The sequence below is a fragment of the Camelus bactrianus genome, chromosome 6, assembly GCF_048773025.1.
Source record: "Camelus bactrianus isolate YW-2024 breed Bactrian camel chromosome 6, ASM4877302v1, whole genome shotgun sequence".
NCBI lineage: Eukaryota > Metazoa > Chordata > Mammalia > Artiodactyla > Camelidae > Camelus > Camelus bactrianus.
Genome location: NC_133544.1, coordinates 44,437,549 through 44,461,543, shown reverse-complemented (window position 1 = coordinate 44,461,543; position 23,995 = coordinate 44,437,549). Strand labels below are relative to the sequence as shown.

Sequence of the window (23,995 nt, the reverse complement as noted above, 5' to 3'; positions counted from 1 at the left end):
CGCCCCGGCAATCACTTTTCTACTCTCAACTTCCATAAATTTGACTTGAAAAATATTCCACACGTAAGTGATACCATGCAGTTATTTGTCTTTCTCCAATTTATTACACTTAGCATAATGCCCTCCAGGTTTATCCATGTTACCACAAATGATAGGATTTCCTTCTATTTTAAGGCTGAAGATGTGTGTGTGTGTGTGTGTGTGTGTGTGTGTGTGTGTGTGTGTGTGTGTGTGTGTGTATCACAGTTTCTGGATCCATTCATCCATTGATGGAAAATTAGGTTGTTTTAATATGCTGGCTACTGTCAATAATGCTTCAAGGAACATGGGAGTACAAATATACCTTTTAGGTATTTGTTTTGTTTCCTTTGATATATACCCAGAAATGGGATTGCTGGATCATATGGTAGTTCTATATTTAATTTCTTGAGGCACCTACATACTGTTTTCCATAGTGGCTGCACCAGCTTACATTCCAACCAACTGTGCGCAAGGGTGCTGTTTTCTGCATATCCTTGCCAGCATTTGTGTCTTATTTTTTTTGATAATAGCTGTCCTAAGGTGATATCTCATTATGATTTTGGTTAGTATTTTCCTGGTGATAAGTGATACTGAGCAATTTTCATGTACCTATTGGCCATTTTTGTGTCTTCTTTGAAAAATGTCTATTTAGATCCTCTATCCATGTTTCAATTAAGTTATTTTTGTTTTTTTGCTATTAAGTTGTATGATTTCCTTATATATTTTAGATACTAACACCTTATCAAGTATGTGGTTTGAAACTATTTTCTCTCATTCCAGTTTGCCTTCTCATCTTGTTAATAATTCCCTTTGCTGAACACAAGCCTTTTAGTTTGATGGTGTCATACTTCTTTATTTTTGCTTCTGTTACCAAGTAAAAAAAAAAAACATTACCAAAACCACTGTCAAGAAAATTATCACCTATGTTTTCTTCTAGGAGTTTGAAAATTTTAGGTCTTATATTCCAGTCTTTAATCGATTTTGAGTTGATTTTTATCTATAGTATAAGATAGGAGTCCAATTTCATTTTTTGGCTTGTGGCTCTCCAGTTTTCCCAAAAACGTTTATTGAAGAAATTATCCTTTCCCCAGTTGGTTCTTTTGTCAAAAACCAACTGACCATATATGCGTAGGTTATTTCTGCATTCTCTGTTCTGTTGCACTGATCTATGTGTTTGTTTTTATGCCAGTGCCACACTGTTCTGATCACTGTAGGTTTGTGATTTAGTTTGAAACCACCAAGTATACTTCCGGCTTCGATCTTTCTCAAGATTGTTTACCTGTCAGATGTCACATACCTAACAAGTGTAATAGTGAGAATCAATATGGTATCCTTGATACCAATGACTTTCTCATTTCTCTTTGGTTCTTTTTCTTTGAATGTGGCTTATTTGCTCATCTCCTTTCTTCTGTGTGAGCCTTGGGTGAAGGAGTCAAGAGAAGAAAAGCTAAGAAGTAGATTTAACCAGGGAGGGCCACACAAGCAAAAACTGGTTTTGCAATAGTGGTGGTTCTACTTGGTGCTTCATTACTGGTGGGAGCCTTGATATTCAGTTATGAAGCCATGGCCTATTCAGTGCACTTTTCTGTTAGCTCATCTGTAAGATGAGTGATCTTCCAGCTTCTGATTCTTTGAATCTATACTATTTCCCACAACCCCTTGTGTCACATCTACTCAGGTAGTCTCAGCACATGCTTGGTCTGTCTCTTACCTCTCAGATTTTGCAAAGCACAGATAAGTACTCTGTTTATAAAGTGGTGATAATGATCAGTGCAGCAGATTACTGGATAACCTACATTACAACAACTGAATTTCCCTCTGAAGACAGACCTCCTGATAGGGATCCTATGCTACTGTATGAAAAGTGAGTAGAAAATTGCTCTTTGTGGAAATAGTTTATACTTTCTTCTGGCTTGCCTGATTTAGAGATAGCATCATGTGAAATCAATGAGATGTATCAGATAACCTCTTTGCTTCTCTTTGAAATATAGCCTGATATATCTTTACAGTACTTAAGACAATTGGTACATTTATTGGGGAGGGAAATGATGATAATGAAGGAGGAGGTGGTGAAGAAAAAAAAAGAGAAGAGATGATTTTCGAGGTTATGTGAAAGCTGACTGTACCTTAGAGTCATCTGGGGGAGCTTTTAAAATCTTGATGCCCTGAGAGTACCCTAGATCCATTTTAACAGAATTTCTTAAGGTGAGACTCAGGCACCTTGTGCAGTCAGGTTTGAGAACAAAATGACAGAGTAAATAACCCATTCATTACCTGGAGTTCCCACTTTATAGTATGTTCTAAGTAATGTATCAGGATCAACTGAAATTCCACGCTTGCTGTTTGTTCTCTTACCACCCTTAGTGTCTATATGGACTCAGTCAATTCACTCTGTTGTGAGCATTAGTTTCCCAGCATGGAAGCTTGAGATGATGCCATGTTTCCCCCGGGTGACTTTCAGTATTAAATGAATTAATATACGTATAGTGCAAAGCACATTATCCTGAATGTAGTAATCACTAATGAGTAGAGGCTAATGAATTAACTTCTCTTCTGTGCATCTAGAATAGTCTAGTTTTATACCTTGGGAAAATGGAGGAAGTGGTTGGTCAAATTTCTTTTCTTTTATTCCATGGTTCAGATGATGAGTCCAGGTTAAGAAATACTATTGTTACAGATGGTTTTTCCAGGCTTTTGAAATCAGACAGTCCTTGATTTAAAATGACCCACTCATTTACTAGCTTTGTGTCCTTGGAAAAGTTACTTAATCTTTCTGAGCTTCAGTTAGCTCATCTATAAACTGGAGGTAATAAGACTTTTGGAGTTGTAAGAAGTAAAATAAATGTAAAAGCACAACAGTGCATGACATGTCACAAGTTATCATATGTTAGCTATTATTTTTTTGTAATTATCATTGTTTGTATACTTTTAGAATTTCTTTGACCAATGTAGTTAATGGAGCTAGTGGGATAGCAGTGAATGGAGATTTGGCAAAAGGATAATAGGAGTACAAGAAATGGAAGATAGTACATGGTATCGCTTTTGTCTTTATTTTCTGACACTCAACACATTTTGCTTTGCCTATAATTTTAGTAAGGAGAGATGGTTTGAATTACAGGCTAAGCTATTTGGACAAAAAGAAATAACTCACACTGTTAAATGATGTGTATTCCTCACCACTGTAAGAGACTATCCATCCCATAAAAACAATGGGTACATAACTTTGGAATAGAGGATTTATAGAACTGATATGTAGAAAGATAGGAAAATAAATGTTCCGTGTAGACACAGATGAGTATTTACCTTTAATTTTTTATAATTTACTGAGACATTTTCCCTTTCTGATAGTTCACAGAAACACTACAGCTTCCTCTCTTCCACTGAAGTTCAATAAAATTGTTTTTAAAAACATCCGAAGGTTTGATTATAAACTACAGGATCTTCTCTAATTTTTAGGCACAGTTGATTTTTTGTACATATTATAATTTTTGTTGTTTATCATATTAAGAGTGACTTACAAACTTTTTGGCCTTTGGAAATGACAGGTTTGCTGAATTTGCTAAATAATCATTGCATAATGCATTATTTCCAAATTTGCAAATCAAATATAATAACTTCTCAGTCATTTTTGGAAATTTAATTGCATCTTGATTTGTCACGAGATTGAGAAAATGTTTCCTATTATAGTGCTAAGGTGGTTCTGAAAAATTCCTAAGTAGATAAACTGACAAGGTGGATAAATTTGTTACAGGTCAGGCTCGAGATCTCCTTAGTGATGGAACACGACTCTGAAAGAGGCACCAAGGCCCTGGATTTCCTGAATGAAACTAACCCAAGGCTGGTGAGTTTCATGCTTGGCACTTTTTCTGTACCCCCATACTATTTACTCTGTTTTATTCATTGCTTTCTTTTTTTTCTTTTGATTTTGACATAAATTCAGACTTACTGAAGAGGTAAAAGAACTATGCGAAGAATTCCCTATAATCTTTACCCAAATGTCAACACTGTCACATTTGCTTTTCCTTCTCTCCTTTTCTCTCTTTGTCTTTCCCTCTCTCTTCCTTATGCTCTCTCCCTTTCTCTACTGTTGAGGTAATATAATAACAAATACCCCAATGCAGAGGACCTCTCCGCAAAGGTATAAGGGAAAGAAAGTTGTATTATTGAATTAGCATTAATTCAGAATGTGGTGCTCTTTACAAGAAATCTGCAGAGACATTGCCTAGACAGAAGAGCATATCACCCTTCGGTATAACCCATCAGATACAATCTGTTTGAAACCTGGAGTCAGGGACTCACCCAAGGTAGGCCCATGGAGAATGGGAGACTGGGGCACTATTTCGCTCCATGACCACATTACAAAGAGATGGTTCTTGGTTCTTTGAGAAAGACATTCTGGGTCTTACAGCTAACAAGAGCCTTATTTAGCTTCAAAAAAATGTTTGCATACCTTTCAAAGATACTGAGAATGAACTTACAAGTTGCCTAAAGTACATGCTCTAAGAAAAGAGAGAAGGCAACTCTCTTCCCTTATTTTCAACAGAGAGAATCAAATTTCTTATTTTTAATATGTATTTGCCCTTACAACACATACACACACACACACACTTACATTTTAAACATTTTAAGGGTAAACTCAGACATCTGTAATATATGCACTAATTTGCTTAATCCAAGAATAAACAGAAAGTAGTTTGAGAATTGCTAAACTGTACCACTGAAAAAGCGTACATACTATAACTAGAGTTCAGTATTTGTTTATGCTTGTATAAATATTATATCCAAAAACTGGTTCCTTTTTCTCTGCCCTTCAGTGAGGTTTCATATTTAATGTTTATATCATTTGTTTATGTGCTTTTAGGGGTTTTACCCAAACTATTTGATTTTTTTAAAAATTATTTTTGAATGTCTGAAACACTAACATGATTCTAAAAGTGTTGGAGGAGGTCCTGAGAAGACATGCCCACTGGCTGACCCGTGAGCTGGCCCCGGGCAATGGGAGGCTCCTCACCCTGTCCCCTGTCCTTGGAAGGTGCATTCTGCTCGCCTACACCATGCTAGGAGCTGCCCAAGGAAGACACAGTCTTAAGATAGTAAGGTGTTGTTGAGGTCGTCAGGACAGAACACAGGACTGAACCCAGATAAGGCCTCTGTATAAACTTTGAAGATTCTGGTAGGTGCGGGCAGAGATCCACTCGTCTTGCAGCTGCCCAAAACAGGCCTCATAAGTAAGTCTCCTTGCTTATTAAACCCACCGCCTACCACTCTGAGTGATCAGGCTTTTTCTTTGGTCTCTTCCTGCCCTCCATGGATGAGGGATGGTTTCAGATTTCAACCCTGGAAGTTCCTGGGGTTGTGAACCAACAAAAAGTCAGAAATGCACGAAAGGTATTGAGAAGTATCTTCACACTTTTAACCTCATTCTCACTCCTTAGATAACCAGTCTCACTTGTCTACATTTTTTTCCTTCAGGTGTTTTTTTAAGAAAAAAAATGAGCAGATACCTGTATATTTTCGTATTTCCTTTTATTTCTTTACAGAAAGTAGTGTACTAAAGATACTCTTTCTTTGCTTTTTCATCTCTTTGCTTTTTCACCTAAAAGTGTATCCTAGACTCATTCTATATTGGTTTATAGAATCTCTTTCATTCTTTTTCAAAACAGAAATGTTGTACTCCATTGTGTGGATGTACACAATGTTTATCAACCTCTCTCCAATAGAAGGTAATAAGGAGATTGCAAATAATTGTAAATAGTGCTGCAGTGAATAAATATGCATATATACTTTTGTACTATTGGGAATATCCTTAGAGTAAATACCTAGAAATGGGGTTGCTGCATAAAGGGGTAAATACACACATAGTTAAGTTAGATATCACCAAATTCTCCTCCACAGAGATTATAAAATTTTGAATCCTCACCAGCAACATAAGAGAGTGCTTGTTTCCTTATACTGTCACCAAAATTTGTTCTTTCAAATATTGATCTGATTTTAAATTTTACCAGTCTTACTAGTGAAAAGAAGAGATAAATTGTCATGAGGATAGTCTCAATTTTTACTTCTCTGGTATGATAATTACAGGAATTCAGAGCATTTTCAAGTATTAAATGCCTAAAATGTAATTTGATATTTGATGAACGAAATATTTAAAAGCAACTTTACCAACAATTATGCATTTTCTACTCTAAAAATCAAACCACGTGCCTATTGTTTTATCCTGCTACCCTCTATCTGGCTGGTGTCTCCTCTGTGAAGCTCTTTGAGTTTGCTAATGACTTTTTCTTCCCTTTGTGAACACTGTATTCTATGTTAAAAGTTTTGCCAGGAAATCCATTCTTCATTCCATAAAACACTATTAAGACTGTGTTGGGAAAAGCCACCACTTATGTTTTCCATGTGTTCTTTGAATCATAATTATCATATTATCCTAGCCCTTTTTCCTGGTTTTAGAGTTAATAAGAGAGTTCCTGTTGGTTACCTGTATTCCTAACTAAATTTTTCAAATTACATTTAGAAAAAAATAATAGTTAACTTTAAAACTTCATTGCTAGGCATTTTGCTAAATACTTTATGTTCATGGTCTTATTTAAATCCTCACCATAATTCTGTAGTTTATTTTTAAACATATAAAATATGTTTATTTCTCAAGAATCAGAAAAGTTAAAATACAATGAGGTATCACCTTATACCAGTCAGAATGGCCATCATTAAAAAAATCTACAAATGATAAATGCTGGAGAGGGTGTGGAGAAAAGGGAACCCTCCTACACTGCTAGTGGGAGTGTAATTTGGTGCAACTACTATGGAAAACAGTATAGAGATTCCTTAAAAAACTAAAAATAGTCTTTCACTATGATCCAGCAATCCTACTCCTGAGCATGTATTCCAGAGGAAAGTCTAACTTGAATAGATACATGCACCCCAACGTTCATAGCAGCACTGTTTACAATAGCTAAAACCAGGAAGCAACCTAAATGTCCATTGACAGATGACTAAAGAAGCTGTGATTTTATATACAAAAAAAAAAAAAAGGCAATAAACTCCAAGTTAGCTGAAGGTAAACCTTTGTTTAAAAAGTACATTATCAATGACAGTAAAGTCTTCAAGGATGAAGTCATTAAACCCCAGTCTTGCATGTATGAGTTATGGGGGTGAACCAAACTTACAGGAAGTAAAAACCAAACTAAGAAAAACTCAAAAAAATTCCCCAATAAAAACCTTCTCGTGATAACACTGGGTGGAACCGATGCACAGAACTCTTTAAGTTAGGCTTTATATTTACAGACAGGTCATTAAAAAAGCACAGTGCAAGTATTACAAGAGTGAAATTACAAATTTTTGGAGTAATTTTATTAGCAAATAAATGGCACCTGGGTGACAATAACTTTGAAGTGAAACCAAATGCACCTCTGAACGATCCTCCATGGCTAATTCTGCTACTCAATGGATCTGAAGTCAGAGTGGGCTATTTTAATCTTTCACAGGGCTGTCTTCCTAGGCATGTCAAATACTCGCAAATTTTAGATTCATCAGTCCAAATCTCTTTTGCAGTAGTTGTTCATTTTAGGCCTTACAAGCTAACAGAAATATGCCTGTCACAAAATATGCATGGCTGCTCCTTTTCCTTTCTATCTTTTTTTTTTTTTTCTCTCTCTCATTGTAAATATTATTTCTGGAAACTTGATGCAATCAGAATATCTGTTGCATTTCTTCACCTCCTATTTAAGCTGGTTTCATGTATGGAAAAGCAAAAGGCTTTGTTTAAAATTTTGTAAGTGGAATGAACTTACAGTAAGAGCTGACTGCTTTCATTATAGATAAGGTGTATATACCTGTCTTGAATATAAAAAAAAAAAATCCTAATCTTCTCTTTTTGTCTTTAAACAATGCAAATTGCTCATGAAACACGATAGACAGGAGAAAAATGTAATCTTACTTCTACAAAATGAAATTAAATAGAGAATATATTTATACGGGATTTTACATCCACACAGATCACCAAAAGCCGTGTCTCTTGGGTGTTCAATTTAAAATTTCATTGTCATTGTTTTTAAGCCTCTTTATGTAGAAATGATAACCTTGCAAAGCCTATAATGAGATAGATTACTAACATCTATGTAAGAAAATTCAGCGAGTATTCATTCTCAAGTACAGTCAGAATTCTATCTTATCTAAACATTTAATACCATACAATTTATGTGGCTGAGAATCAAGTAACTGAATTTGAATTTTCTTATTATCAGCAAATACTTATTGAATATCTAACCCAGCATAAGAAATGGTAACCTAATGATTTATAAATTTCCTGTACAGACTTTTTATATAAGCATTATTTTAGAAACTTGCAAACTCTCCTTAAGGAGATAGTTAATCTTATCCTAGATAAGCAGAAGATAACAGATTTCTGATTTCTCACCCATAATTGAAAGATTAGTGGGAAGATTTTCGGGAGATTATGGCTTGGTTGGTGCGTAAAACACTGATATGGGAACCCCCCAGTTAGGAGAAAATATAAATTAAATAGAAGTAGTTAGTTTTGGTTTTCATTGGAATACAAACAGAATATTGTTAGTAATTTGCATTGAGTTACTGTAGTTGTATGCGCAGTTCTTTAACAATTATCACTCTAGTGACTTTCACGACTCATTCTGCCACCTTCATACAATGTCAGCCAGTGACACAGAGAAAAATATATCATTGTTTCCAACTCCCCACCCAATGGGCCCCATAATCAGTACCTAAACTGGGCAGTATTAGGCATTCATTAGGAAATCCACCTTCAGTTCCTTTTGGAAAGTAATTTCATTTAGTTTATTCTTTGAAGCAAATGAAACTTTTAATGTCTGGGGCATTTTAAAAAGTTTGATGTCAGCCACTTTCTGAAACTAATAGATTACCAAGATTTTTATATATGTTATATATATATGTTATATATCATGATATATATATATATGAGAGAGATGTAAAATAAATATATTAAAATATGTGTATATGTAACATGATTATAAAATGTTTCCTAGAGATTTTTGCAAATGCTCATAGAAAGATTATATATGTTCTCAAATAGGCAAAAGAATAATTCTCTGATTCCCTACTGCTTCTAAACTACTGTATGAGTCTTCAATTTTTAGGATGGATTTGGAGACAGAGGCGACAAAACTAGAGTCCAAAATGGTAATCTTTATTGGATTTCTTTAGTAGAAATGCTAACCTTTCAGATTTCTGGGCCAGGTCCTTTAGGTTCTCCAAAATTGAGTTATGTATTTGGAATAGGCTTATGTTTCACAGAGCCTCATGTCTTGAGAGAGACTGTTCTTGGATCTGTTTCCTGCTCTCTTGTATTTTCTCTCATCTCGCTTTTGAATTAGTAGTTGGATTGGTGGCTGCAGAAATGTAACTGGTTCCACCTGAATGTTGAAGATAGCTGTGCAAATTCTAAAATGCAACTCGTCTCTTCTAAGTGCTGAGATGCAACTGGTTCCACTTGAGTGTTAGGTAACACCAGGTTAGTGTTCATCGCAGAATACACCTCTTCAGTCATTTCCTACAATCTCAAGGTTTCTGCTCCACTTCCACCTAGGTCACCAGCACTCTCAGACACTCTGGGTCTCAACAGTGAGGCATATGGAGTTCTGTGGCTTATTTACCTGTGGGGCAGAGGCTCCAGGGACAAATGGTGATTCCAGCTCCTTTGGATAAGTGTTGGCTATTGTTGCATGCCATACTGGCAGTAGCCCTATGGATAAGGCATCTCTTAGATTGAAGCATGCCAGAGGTCAGATGTTCTCACTTCCCATCACCTTACTAATCTGGATAATCTGAATATTTCTGAAGTGTCCCCATCAACTTGAGGTTAAAGTCCTGGAGAGACTGGTACCTTATCCATTTGATCGCCTTCCTCTTTTCTCTCCTGTTCACTTTTTCCTATAAGGCACTAGATAACAGAAGGAAATAATTCTGAGGATGTAAAAAACCTAAAGCTTAACCCTTCAGTTTCTAGTACAGCAAATTTCGTTTTTGTGAACGAAGAGATGTCCTCTCAACACTTTGAAGAATTCAAATTATAGTTTCTTTTGATCTTGATTTATGAAATATTAAAAGAAAGCTAAGAGAATTTAGGAAAGCCTGTCTTTCTTCACAAATTCAGGGCTTCAGGATGAGTTTCTTACTGCCATATTCTGCTTTAAATAACCAAACTAGGTATTCTATTTCTGCATTTTCCCATAACTTATTCTCCATCTCAACCTTTAACATCCAACCAATTCAAGGCAGATAAAAATTCTAGGTAAACAAAGAACAGTTTAATTATATAAAATGCCAGGAGAGAAAAGTTCATTGGTATAGTTTAGAACATTACCAATATTACAAGTGGATGAGACCAACAATTCATTCTTCAGAATTGTAATAATCACATAGCTTCTTAAAGAAGCCTCTTATCAAATCCATAAATGATATTTTACAAAGTCTTACGAAGCAAATAGTCTCAATAACAGTCAGAATAAGTATTCCAAGTCTTCATCCTAGTGAAAGACAACAAGAAGTTGTCAGTTAACTACCTGTGGAATTACACTATGCAGTGAAAGTTTACAATAGGAGTTTAATGTCATTTCCTCTGGTCATGACCATTAACCAATGCCAGTGAAGACAGACTGGAGCACCTATGTCCCAGACATGGTAACTTATCAGAGTCATTTATTGAATGAAAGAACTAGAAAATGTTTTTATCCCTAAGAGAACTATCATTTGAAATACTTGAGCATCTAATGGACAAAGTTCATGTTACACAGGCCTAGTGGGTTCCAACAGTTGTTCTGGTATTAATGGCAAGTGTCATTCAAAGCAACATTGATACATTGATTGTTTTTTATGCTATTTTTTTCCTTTTTCAGTTTTATTAGGTAGAATCATTACAGTTCAAATGCACATATACATTATATTGCACGTAAATACATATATACAGTATGCTGCACATTTTTGTTGTTTACATATATGTACTGATCGTTGTTTCTAAGAACAAAGAGATTTAGCCTCTTAAACTTACCTAGTTATCAAAGGAATAAAGCCAACTACAAAGTAAGAATCAACAGAATTCACTAATCCAATCATAAAGGACAGTCAAATGTGCTTACACTTATTCAAGAAATCAATCATTTAAGTTACAAATAAGTAGTTCATTTGTTCTTTTTTTTTTTTTTTTAAGATTCCTCATATAAGTGATGTCACATGGGATTCTTTCTCTTTCTGGTCCACTTCACATAGAATGACAATCATCAGGTCCATCCATATTGCTGCAAATGGCATTATTTTATTCTTTTTTATGACTGAGTAGCATTCCATTGTATATATGTACCACATCTTCTTTGTCCAGTCATCTGTTGATGGACATTTGGGTTGTTTCCATGTCTTGGCTATTGTAAATAATGCTACTGTGAACACTGGGGTGCATGTGTCTTTCTGACTTCTATTTTTCTCCGGATATATGTCCAGGAGTGGGATTGCTGGATCACATGGTAAGTCTATTTTCAGTTTTTTAAGGAATCTCCATACTGTCCACAGTGGCTGCACCAGTCTACACTCTCACCAATAGTGTAGGAGGGTTCCCTTTTCTCCACACCCTCTCCAGCATCTATCATTTGTAGACTTTTCAATGATGGCCATTCTGGCTGGTGTAAGGTGACATCTCATTGTAGTTTTGATGTGCATTTCTCTGACAATTAGTGATACTGAGCATTTTTTTCTTGTGCCAATTGGCCATTTGTATGTCTTAATTGGAGAATTGCTTGTTTAGGTCTTCTGCCCATTTTTTAATTGGGGTGCTTGTTTCTTTGATATTAAGGTGTATGTGCTGTTTGTATATTTTGGAAATTAGTCCCATGTCAGTTGCATCATTTGCAAATATTTTCTCCCATTCTGTAGGTTGTCTTTTCATTTTGTTGATGGTATCCCTAGCTGTGCAAAAGCTTTTAAGTTTAATTAGATCCCATTTGTTTATTTTTGCTTTTATTTCCATTACTCTAGGAGCTGGTTCAAAAAATATATTGCTGTGCTGTATGTCTGTGAGTTTTTTGCCTGTGTATTCCTCTAGGAGTTTTATAGTATCTGGTCTCACATTTAGGTCTTTAATCCATTTTCAGTTTATTTTTGTACATGGTGTTAGAGAATGTTCTAATTTCAGTCTTTTACAGGTAGTTGTCCAGTTTTCCCAGCACAATTTATTGAAGAGACTGTCTTTTCTCCACTGTATATTCTTGCCTCCTTTGTGGTAGATTAATTGACCATACACACGTGGGTTTATTTCTGGACTTCCTATCCTGTTCCATTGATCTGTGTGTCTGTTTTTGTGCCAATACCATACTGTTGTGATTACTGTAGCTTTGTAGTATAGTGTGAAGTCAGGGAGCATGATTCCCCCAGCTCCATTCTTCTTTTTCAAGATTGTTTTGGTTATTCAGGGTCTTTAGCGTTTCCACACAAATCTATGAAGAATGTCATTGGTAACTGATAGTGACTGCATTGAATTCGTAAACTGCCTTGGGCAGTATGGCCACCTTAACAATATTGATTCCTCCAATCCAAGAACATGGTATATCCTTCCATTTGTTTATGTCATCTTCAATTTCCTTCATCAGTTTCTTATAGTTTTTGTAATACTATCCTTTTTTGCCTCCTTGGATAGATCATTCCTAGGTATCTTACTCTTTTTGGTGTGATGGTAAATGGTATTGTTTCCTTAATTTCTCTTTCTGCTATTTCATTGTTAGTGTATAAAAACACAACAGATTCCTGTGTATTAACTTTATATCCTGCAACTTTACCATATTCATTGATGAGTCCTAGTAGTTTTCTGGTCACTTCTTTAGGGTTTTCTATGTAGATACATTGATTGTTTTCAATGAATTAATTTTATTTTTTTGTGGATGAAAGTTCTTCACAAAATTTGAACTTCATCAAATTTTTCACAACTGTTAATTAGTGATATTTTTGTAGGTAATTTTCAAATCATCTCTCATCTAGGGTGATCAAAAATAGTTTTAATTGAAAATTGCTGTTCCTAATTTTTGTTTTCTTGTATGGAGACCCATTATGAGGATTCTAGGGTTGATAAATTACTGAGCTGTCTGCTCATAAATGATGCATTTTCATTGAAAATAGATTTCTATTCCTGGAGATACTTCTTGGAGTAGATATAGAAAACTTAACTGTCACTGGAAGATATTAGTTAAAACTACATTTGATTATGATGCATGAAATAAACAAAGATATCAACATATTTACCATAACCTATAAAGTCATCAACTTTTCAGAGGATGTGAGTAAGAAGGACTTACCAAAAGTCAGTATTGAATTTGAAGAACTGTTTTGACATGTTGGTTTTGGTAGGATTTTCAAAATAGTTTCAGGTGCTTCTACTTCAACCTAATTCGATCTAAAGCTACTCTATACGAGTTGTATTTCCATAACAGTTTCAGACACAAGGAGTGATGTGTTTAACTCAGCTCAGTGTAAGGAATTTTCACCATACTTAAGCAAACATTAATACTGAGAGGTCTGTGCAGATGATTAAGGATATGTTGAAATCAAATATCAGAGAAAGACCAATAAGGCTTTTGATTTGCTTACTGTTCAACGTGCCACACTTTAGTTAACACAAACAGTAATGTTGAAACTTCTAAGAAAGATGCGTTTATTATAAGACTCAAATATACAAATAAGAATATGTTACAGATTGTTATATTTTGCATCTTCATGTCATTTTTTCCCCTAAATGTTAACTGTTTCCTAGGTTCTGCAGAGCAAGATAGGTATCTGACCTTTAATTAAGAATAAGGATTTTAGAGTATAAAAATACAAAAAAGGTCCAGAGGGGAAATAAGATAGTTACGATATTGCTGTTTTCATCTATGAGGAGAAATATTTCTTTGGAACATCTAGTATCAAATTAATAGAATGAATTTTCATTTACCCCTTTTTGAGGACCAGAAGAATCATAGCAGTGTAGCTTTTAAAGATATAGCTGGTATTTTTATACCCTCAGTGAAAAAAGACTTGATAAGGCTGATTTTACCTCCATATAAGATCATACAGGTAAGAGTGTGGCTGATGCAGAAATTGAACCTAGGATTTCTGCCTCCAAAGTAAGTAAACAATCAGACACTTCTTCTACCTGTCATCCTCAGTTCCATTGTTTCGATCTCCACTGCAGGTTATAAATACTTCTGTCAGGACTTCCCTAATGTATACTGATATATTTTATATTATCATGTTTCATAGATTTTAATAGCTATTTGTACATATGATCTCTCCTAACAAATCATACTTTATGTAAAGCCTATCTCTGTTCCCTCTTTGTATCATTCCTAATACCTGTGAATAAATGCCTTATATGTATACAGGACACACAAACATATTTGCTGAATAGATCATTTACTGAATTATCTTAACACAGTTTCTGTAAGTGTGTTACAGTGGACCCATGGTTATTTTCTGAGACAAGCTGCTGTTTCATACATGAGTATTTCCTTAGTATAAACCTGGACACAGGAAGATTGACCGTGTATTAAGCCTATACACAGGTACTTGCTTACTTTCCTGAATTGATGCCAGCATTTTTCTTTGTTCTTTTGCATATCCAACATCCTTACCTGGCAACATAGCATAACTGCTCTTCATGGTCTTGACATAAAACATGGCCTTGATCTCTTTGATGACCATTTCTTCTAAAATCTTGATAGCTGTAAATGAAATATATGGCAGACACAGATGATTGCCCACAAATATCCATCCTTTCCTTCTCCCTTAAGAGAATTCCACTTTTTCTTTGGAGCAACAGCATACTTTGTATAAATGTCCACGTTCTCAAACTCCTTTGCTTCTAGCAGTAGCCAGTGAGTTAGTTCAAATAAGTAAAATGTAGTAAGTTTTATAAGAAACTGTAACAAGGTGGGACTTCTTGGGTTTGGTTTTTTTTTCCAAAAGGACAAAATAAGGCTTCATCTTCCTCTATTCCTTTGCATTTCTCTTTTCGTTCTGCTTGAATCTGAGGCATTGAAGGTACAGGAAAATTTTTCTGATCAGTTGGGTGAAAGCCACATGCTAAAGATTGCTGAGCACAAAGATAGAATGGTTTAGGTCTTGGTGACACCTTTCTTGTCTCCTAACCCTTTTTGTAACAAGAGTGACACTCCTTGTTTAAACCTGTGATATTAGATTTTTCCTGCTTTCAGCTAAATATACTCCTAACTCATACACTATTTATAAAAGATTGCCCACAGCCGTGTTTAACGTGATCTGTGGTCTGTCCATAGGACACCTTGAAATAAAGTCCTAGATTCTGCAAGTTAACAAGCACGTTATGTGACTGAAGTATAGAAAACCCTGAGCTAAGGAATAGGCTTTTTGTTAGATTTTATCCTTAGATCAAGCTGGATAATCAGAAAGATGTTTAGATAGGTAAGGTAACACTGGTTTTTTCTGCCTTAGAGAATTTTATTCACTGATTTACTTTGTATTTGGCTTGTGTTTAAGGTTAATAGAAGAATCGCTCAATTGAAACTTGATACCATGTTTATAGGGATATTAGTGACATTCTTCATTGGCTCCTTTCTTTCAGCTTTCAGTTCCAACAGTAGTTATGCCCATTCTGATGAACTGTGTGGTTTTTATTCCTTGGACACTAATTTGGTTTCCTTCTTTATTTTTGCCATTAGGAAGTACACCACCAACCAGTTGCTCACTTTTAGCATCTGTGAGTCTAGGACTTGATAAGTCATGTTTTTTATACTGTTAATACTTGCCTTGTATATTGAGATGCTCCTATGTTGGATACATATGTTTTTACAATTGGTATATCTACTTCTTAGGTTGACCCCTTGATCATTATGTAGTGTCCTTCTTTGTCTCTTGTAATAGCCTTTGTTTTAAAGCCTATTTTGTCTGATGTAACTATTTCCTCTCCAGCTTTCTTTTGATTTCCATTTGCATGGAATACCTTTTTTCATTCCCTCACATTCAGTCTGTATATGTCTGTAGATCTGAAGTGAACCTCTTGTAGGCAACATATCTATAGGTCTTGTTGATGTATATGTTCAGTGATTCTGTGTCTTTTAGTTGGAGCATTTAGTCCATTTACGTTGAAGGTAATTATTGATATGTATGTTCTTATTATCATTTTGTTAATTGTTTTGGATTTGTTTGGGTTTTTTTCAGTTTTATTAGGTAGCATTGTTACAATTTGACTGCATATATGCAATATACGGCACATGTTTTTTTTTTTTAATTTACATGTATGTACTGTTCATTTTTTCTAAGAACCTTTAGAGCTTTAACTTTTTAAACTTACACAGTTATCAAAGGAATAAAGCCAATCACACAGAAAAAAGAATTAATTCAAAAATATATATACACCCCACTATTAACAGCAACATTCTTTATAATTGCCAAGATATGGAAGCATCCTAAGTGCACATCAATAGATGAATGGATAAAGAAGGTGCAACATAGATATGTAATGAAATACAACTCACCCATAAGAAAGGAAATTTTGCCATTTGTGGACCTTCATTGGCTTTTTTTTTTTTTTTCATTTCAAAAACCAGAATTTTATAACTGGCATAAACAGTTCCATTGCATCAAAAACAACAAAATACCTAGAAATAAACTTAATCAAGGAGGTTACCTATACTTTGAAAACCATAAAACACTGATGAAGGAAAATGAAGATGATACAGAGAAATAGAAAGATATCTTGTGCTCTTGGATTGGAAGAATCAACACTATCAAAATCCAATGCAACCCCTGTCAAAATACTCACAACATTTTTCACAGAACTCGAACAAACAATTCCAAATTTTATATGGGACCATCAAAGACCCCAAACTGCCAAAGCAATCCTTCCCTTCCCTCCCCTCCCCTCCCCTCCCTTCCTTTCTTTTCTTTTCTTTTCTTTTTTCTTTTCTTTCTTTTCTTTCTTTCTCTTTCTTCTTTTCTCTTTTCTTATGGTTTGATGACTAGAGAAGTTCCTTTAACATTTGTTGTAAAGCTAGTTTGGTGGTACTGAATTCATTTAGCTTTTGTTTACCTGTGAAGCTTTTGATTTCTCCATCAAATCTGAATGAGAGCCTTTCTGGACAGACTGTTCTTAGTTGTAAGTCCCCTCCTTTCATCACTTTAAATATAGTGTGCCCCTCCCTTCTGGCCTGTAGAGTTTCTGCTAAAAAATCAGCTGATAACCTCATGGGAGTTCCCTTGTATGTTATTTGTTGATTTGATTCTTGCTAAATTTAATATTTTCTCCTTATTCTTAATTTTTGTCAATTTGATGACTATGTGCCTTGTTGTGTTCCTCTTTGGGTTGATCCTGTGTGGAACTCTGCACTTCCTGGACCTGGATGACTGTTTCCTTTCCCCAGTTGGGGAAGTTTTCGGTTAGTATCTCTCCAAAAATTTTCTCAGGTTCTTTCTCTCTTCTCTTTCTGGGACCCCTATAATATGAATGTTAGTGTACTTCATGTTTTCCCAGAGTTCTCTTAAACTATCCTCTTTTCATTCTTTTTTCTGTTCTGCAGTAGTGATTTCCACTGATCTGTCTTATAGCTCACTGATTCGTTCTTCTGCCTCATTTAGTCTATTCTTGGTTCTTTCTAGTGTGTTATTCATTTCAGTGATTTTATTCTTTAACTCTGGGTATTCTTTATATTTCCCAACTCTTTGCTAAAAACTTCGCTCTGTGCATTTATACTCCTTTTGAGTTCTCTATACTCCTTTTGAGTTCTCTGAACATCTTGGCCATCATTACTTCAAACTTTTTCTCAGATAAATTGCCTATCTCCCCATCACTCATAGCTTCTGGGATTTTATCTTGTGCCTTGGCTTGGGAGATACTCCTCTGCCAGTTCACATTGTCTGTATATTCTATTCATATTTTTAGGTAGGTTAGTTACATTTCTCTACCTTGAAGAGGTGGCCCTCTGTAGGAGACATCCTATACGTCCCAGCAGTACACTCCTCTCTTGTAACCCAAGGGCAGTGTCCAGCTGGTCCCAGTGTAGAGTCTGGCCTGTGTTTGTGGATTCCTTTCACAGGCTGTGGGATTGTTGTTTTCTTATTTCTGGTATCTGCCCCCTGGTGGATGAGGCTGTACTAGAGACTTATGCAGCTTTCCTGGTAGGAGGAGCCCACTGCTGGGTGAAACTTGGTCCTGAATCTCTGGTAGGTAGGGGCCAGGTCTAATGATCCAATCAAGATGTCAGCCTCCAGGAAACCTCATGTAGATGAACACTCCTGGAATGTCTGTCTCCAGCTTTTATGTCCCCTGGGTGAGCCACAGCTGTCCCCTATGTCCCCTGGAGACCTTCCAAAACCAGCAGGCAGGCCTGGCCCATGAAATCACTGCCTCTGCCCTGGTGCATGCAAGATTCTGTATATGCTTCCCAAGAGAATGAAGTCTATTTTTCCAAGTCCCCAGTGGCCTTCAAAACCAGACGTCCTGGGGTCTCCTTCTCTCAATGCCAGAACCCTGGGCTGAGGAGCCTGATGTGGGGCTTAGAACTCACTCCTCTGGGAGGGCCTCTGCGACTTATTTTATCCTTCAGCTTGTGGGTCATCCACTCGGGGGGGGGGTGGGGCCTGATTATGTTTCCAGTTGAAGATCTTTGTTAGGTTCCAGTCTTTTTTTTTTGATGGTTGTCTAGCAGTCAGTTGTGGTTTCATTGTAGTACTGTGTTTCATTGTAGTACTGTTTCGGATTTGCTTTTGTAGGTCTTTTTTCCCCTTCTTTTGTTCTCTTGTGATTTGATGCCTATCTTTAGTGTTATTATTGGATTCCTTTTTGTGTGTATATATATTTATCATAGATTTTTGGTTTTCAGTTACTTGAGATTTTTATATAGCAGTCTATATATGTGACTATTTTAGGTTGCTGATCTCTTAATTTCCAGTGGATTTTAAAAACCCTGTAATTGTAATCTTCTCCCCTTGTGATTAGTGCTTTTAATATCGTACTAACATTTAGTTATTGTGTGTACCCCATAATTGCTTTTTGGGGATATAGATGATTTTTTTTTTTGCTGTTCTTTTATTATTTGCTATTCTTTTAACCTCCCTGACAGATTTCCTACCTTTACAGTGTGTTTACCTTTGCCAGTGAGCCTTTCCATTTTGTAATTTCCTTGTTTCTTGTTTCACCCAGAGAAGTTCCTTTAACATTCGTTGGAAAGCTGCTTTGTTGGTTGTTGGAGCTATACCGTTTTAGCTTTTCTTGTCTGCATAGCTTTTGATTTATCCGTCAAATCTGAATGAGAGCCATTCTGGGTAGAGTGTTCTTTGTTGTAGGTATATGTCATGCCGCTTTTCTGGCCTGCAGAGTTTCTGCTGAGATGGGAGCTCCCTTATATGTTGTTTGTTGCTTTTACCTTCACTGCTTTTAATGTCTTTTTTGTCATTTTAATTACAATGTGTCTCAATGTGTCTTGGTGTGTTCCTCTTTGGGTTTATCCTGTGTGGGACTCTGCTAACCTTGGAAAAGAAACAGTTGTCCAAGTCTAGGATGCAACGTTTTCAGCTATTATGTCTCCAAATATTTTCTCAGTCCTTTTCACCTCTGGGACACCTATATGCAAATATTAGTGTGCTTAGTGATGTCACAGAAGTCTCTTAAACTGTCCTTATTTCTTTTCATTCTTTTTTTCTTTTTTCTGTTCAGAGGTAGTGACTTCCACTCCTCTTGTAGCTCTCTGATTCATTCCTCTGTGTTATTTATTCTACTGTTGATGTCTTAAAGAGTATTTTTCATTTTTGGTATCATAGTCTTCACATCTGTTCAGTTGTTTATATTTTCTAACTCTTCATTAAAAACTTCTATCTTGCCCTTTGCATCCATTCTTCTCCTGAGTTCTATGATTATCTTTATGACTATTACACTGAAGTCTTTCTCAGGTAGATTGCCTATTTCCATTTCACTTAGCTCTTCTTTTGGAGTTTTATCCTGTCGTTCCTCTGCCACATCATTTTACCTAAGTTGCTATTTGTATTGTTATGTATATGGTAAGTCAGTCATGTTTCCCATCCTTGGAGAAGCAGCCCTCTATAGGAGACATCCTATGCATCCCAGCAGTGTGTTCCCCTCTTGCCGCCCAAGCTATATTCTCTGTGGGTTCCTCCTACAGACCCAACAGCATGTGTCTTTCTGTTGTGACAGGCTGACTATATGGGTGGTCTGGTAGGTTTGGTTTGCTTCTAGCCAGGTTGGTTACCAGGCACTGCCTTGTACAGATGCTGCTGGCTTCTGTTTACAGGTGACTAGCAAATAAAGCCAAGTCCTGGGGTTAGTGCTAGACTACTGGCAGGCAGAGCTACCTCCTGTAGTCTGGCTGCAGGGATCCCAGAGCTCATTTCAGATCACTGATGGGGATAGTGGGGCTGGCTATGGGGTCTGGGATGTCCTGAAGCTTGTGTTTACCTGCTAGTGGATATGGTCAGGGCTCAGCTTGGCCTGATGTGGATGGGCTGGGACTGCAAGCTGTGGGATAAGTTTTCTTGCAGCTGCCTCCTGGTGCATGAGGCTGGTCTAGAGGCCAGAGCAGGCTTCCTAGAGCCTGTCCTGATGCCTGCCTATTGGTGAGTAGAACTGGGTCGTGGCCCTCTGGTGGACAGGGCCATGTCTAGAGGAGGCTGTAAGCTCAGGAAGTCTGAGGGGGCTGTGTCCCTGCCCAGGTAGTTGTTTGGCTTGAGGTGTCCTGGTTCTGGTGCATCCCAAGATAGCACCCACCAGCAGTAATGTTGACAGGGTAGAATGTTAACAGATATGGCTGCCACTATCTGTGTCCCAAGGATGACCTACAGCTGACCCCACTTCTCCAGGAGACTCTAAAACTAGCAGGTAGGTCTGGTCATCTATCAAATTACTGCTTTTGCCCCTGGGTTCCAGTGCACATGAGATTATGAATGTGCCCTTTGAGAGTAAGGTTTCTATTTTCCCCAGTCCTGTGGGGCTCCCTAAATTAGGTCCTGCTGGTCTTCAAAGCCTAATATCCTGGGGCTCCTCTTCCTGGTACAGACCCCCTGAGCTGGGGAGCCTGACATGGGGTTTGGAGAACCTCTGCAGTATGATTATTGTCGAGTTTCTAGGTCACTCACCTTGTGGTTTGGGACTTGATTATGTCATGTCGTGAGTCCACCCCTCCCATTGTGGTTTCTTCTTTCTGTCTTTAGTCATAAATGATCTTCTGGTAAGTCTGGTCTTTTTCATTGATGACTGATCAGCAGATAGTTGTGAGAGTAGGTGAGCTCAGGATTTTTCTACTCCTCCATCTTGGCCAATCTGGTATATTACACTGATGACATGCTCACAGTGTTTTGTTTTGTTTTTTTGAGTACTCCCTCCACCATGTTAAAAACCTCAACAATATCTCAGAAAGGTGTACATTTCACTCCATATTCAGTAGCCTAATAATTGTGTATGTATGTTAGGGAACCCAAACCCACATTTCCTTTTACCCTTAAGGTAGCTTTCTGAATTCCCTAGACAACAGTCTCCAGCATATTTCCATGGCTGAGCTAAAAATAACCAAGTCATCAATATATGTTACTGCAAAGGCCACAAATGATCCATGAGTTACTTGAAAGTAACAGTAGTATTCTTAAAACCGTTGAATTAACTCACCAAACTTCCAGAACATACAGGTTTACAGTCTAAACATGAAGTAAGCTGTGTGAAAAAAGAATGGTTATCTACTTTGTTATGCAACATGTAAATATTATCATAAGCTATTCTATTATTAAATACCAAAAAATCATAAATTTATTTCTTTCAAGAAACTAACATACAGAAACAAATATATTAGCTTTTTTTCAAATCAAAGCACCTGAACAATGACTAGGTAGGTGGCTAACATCAACTCTGCACCTTTTCTTATAAGCCTATGATCATTTTCATATTATTTACTTAGAACTCATTACCAATTTCCAGAATAATTCATGATTGGAAAATGACCTAAACTGCACTCTCATGCATACATAAATATCTAGAGAAAATATCCCATGAAAACGGGTGTGGCAAATCTTAAACTTAATAGTTGTGAGATTTCAATGACTTAGAGTTTACCTCACTAAGCCTTCTTAACAATACATTAGGCCCTCTACGTTAATTTTTTGTTCAAGTTATTTTACTAATTTTAGCACCACCTTCATAAACTCTACCAGCTTATTTATTAGTTTCAGAAACAATGTGTTTTTTTCCCTATAACCTATCAAGGCCATCTGAACTCAGCAGCAAAGAGAGAAACCACAGATAGTGGTTCTGTTGGAGCAGTTGTTGAGTTCACCATTTGGTAAACATGGTACCATCTTACTATGGGGCTTTTCTTCCCCATTTCTACACTGTGGCAGGCAGGTGTTAGATACTTTGTCTCTCATGACCTCTCTGGCTCCTTGCCATTCTGAACTTACATAGTTCATTCTGGCCGAGTCTCCCTCAAATCCAGTTTCTGATCATTCAAGTCAACAAATGATTTAGAGAAGGATTTTGCGTACACATAGTTTTCCATCAAGTGTGAAAACCTCATGGAGGTTCATTTATATTTTAGAGCAAACTTGTCTTCTGCTGCCTTTACTTTACATAGTAAGAATTATTTCAGTTCATGTGCTCATGTTTTTTTTTTTCATTATACAAAGAGAAGAAAACGTGTGTCTGAAAATTCAAAGATAAATCATTTTTGTCTGCTGCATCATGGCAACATATGTCATTTTCCTTTTTTTCTCTCCCCCTAGATTTATAACTAATTGGACATCCACGACCAAACTCAAGTGCTTCTGTGTATTATAGTAAGACATCTGGGCAGGTAAGACCTGACTTGACATGATGGATCCAGCAGAAGAGAACAAAACTGGGCAGATACCCACAGCTGAGAGAGAATTAGTGGAGATCTGGGCTGCCTGACAGGGGAATCTGGCATGTCATCAGAGAGGAAGAGGACACAGAAATCTCTCCAAGTCAACACCCCTCCAGGCAACACTACAACATGGTAGGTTTTGGTGGCATCTGAAGCCACCTCTCCGACAGAGGAGGTGGAAAACGAAAATGGTGATCGACCACCCAACTGCCCCAGTTTGTTCTGAATGCAAGTGGGGGGACCAATTTCTTATCACCAGGAGGGCCTTCAGTCTCTGGGTGGAGGGATAAGAAATGGAACAAATCAAACAAGACTTTCAGAGGGCACTGAAGGAATGCATTCTCTCCCTTGAGATTTTGTCAGGAGGTCTGCCCATGGATTTCTGGGAGTGCCCTATTGAAGAATCCCCAATAGACTCATGATCAGTCCCCCAAAGCCCACACCTCCCCTCACTCTGCTGCCAGCTTGTGTGTGCACACAGTGTAACCCTGAAAGCTAACTCTAGCTCTGGTAGGAGAAACCACAAACTTGAGCTATAGTGCCACCTTCTGGAATACAAAAGAAAAGTTCCTAATTGCCAGCCTGTTGAATTGTAAGAAACAAAGTAAACATGAGCTCTTAACTAAAAAAGTAGTCTGCTATTTTATGTGGAAAGGTGAAGCATATATTATAAGACACTATGATAAATCAAGGGAATGTGGTATCACAAAGAGAAAATTATATTTCTCCAGCAACCAAACGCCAGTGCACAGAATACTGTGCTCTGATTAAAAATGTCAACATAGCTGTTAGGAGGAAATTCAGTAAGCTACAAGAAAACTAAGGAATAGCATTAATGACCAAAAGTCCTTTATCAAAGAGACTGAAATTATAAGAAAGAACCAAACAGACATTCTGGAGCTAAAGAATTCAGTGAATCAGATGAAGAATACATTGGGAGCATAGGTAACAGAGCAGACCATACAGAAGAAACAGTGAGTGACTTGGCAGATAGACATAGAAATGATTCAGTTAGAAGAGGGGAACTTAGCTTTCGTAGGGTTGGTTCACTTTTCTAAAAAAAACTGTCGGTTTAACCAAAGGCAAAT

General features: G+C 36.8%; 1 long non-coding RNA gene across 13 annotated transcripts in view; it reads left to right on the top strand.

The window, feature by feature from the left end:
- Nucleotides 1–23,995, top strand: part of LOC105078446 (uncharacterized) — a 618,316-nt gene that overhangs the window by 575,110 nt on the left and 19,211 nt on the right. For all 13 annotated transcript variants that reach the window (XR_012507535.1, XR_012507538.1, XR_006718939.2 and 10 more), the window contains 2 exons: nucleotides 3,773–3,862; nucleotides 22,786–23,039. This is a non-coding gene — a long non-coding RNA (uncharacterized LOC105078446). The remainder of the gene's footprint in view (nucleotides 1–3,772; nucleotides 3,863–22,785; nucleotides 23,040–23,995) is intronic.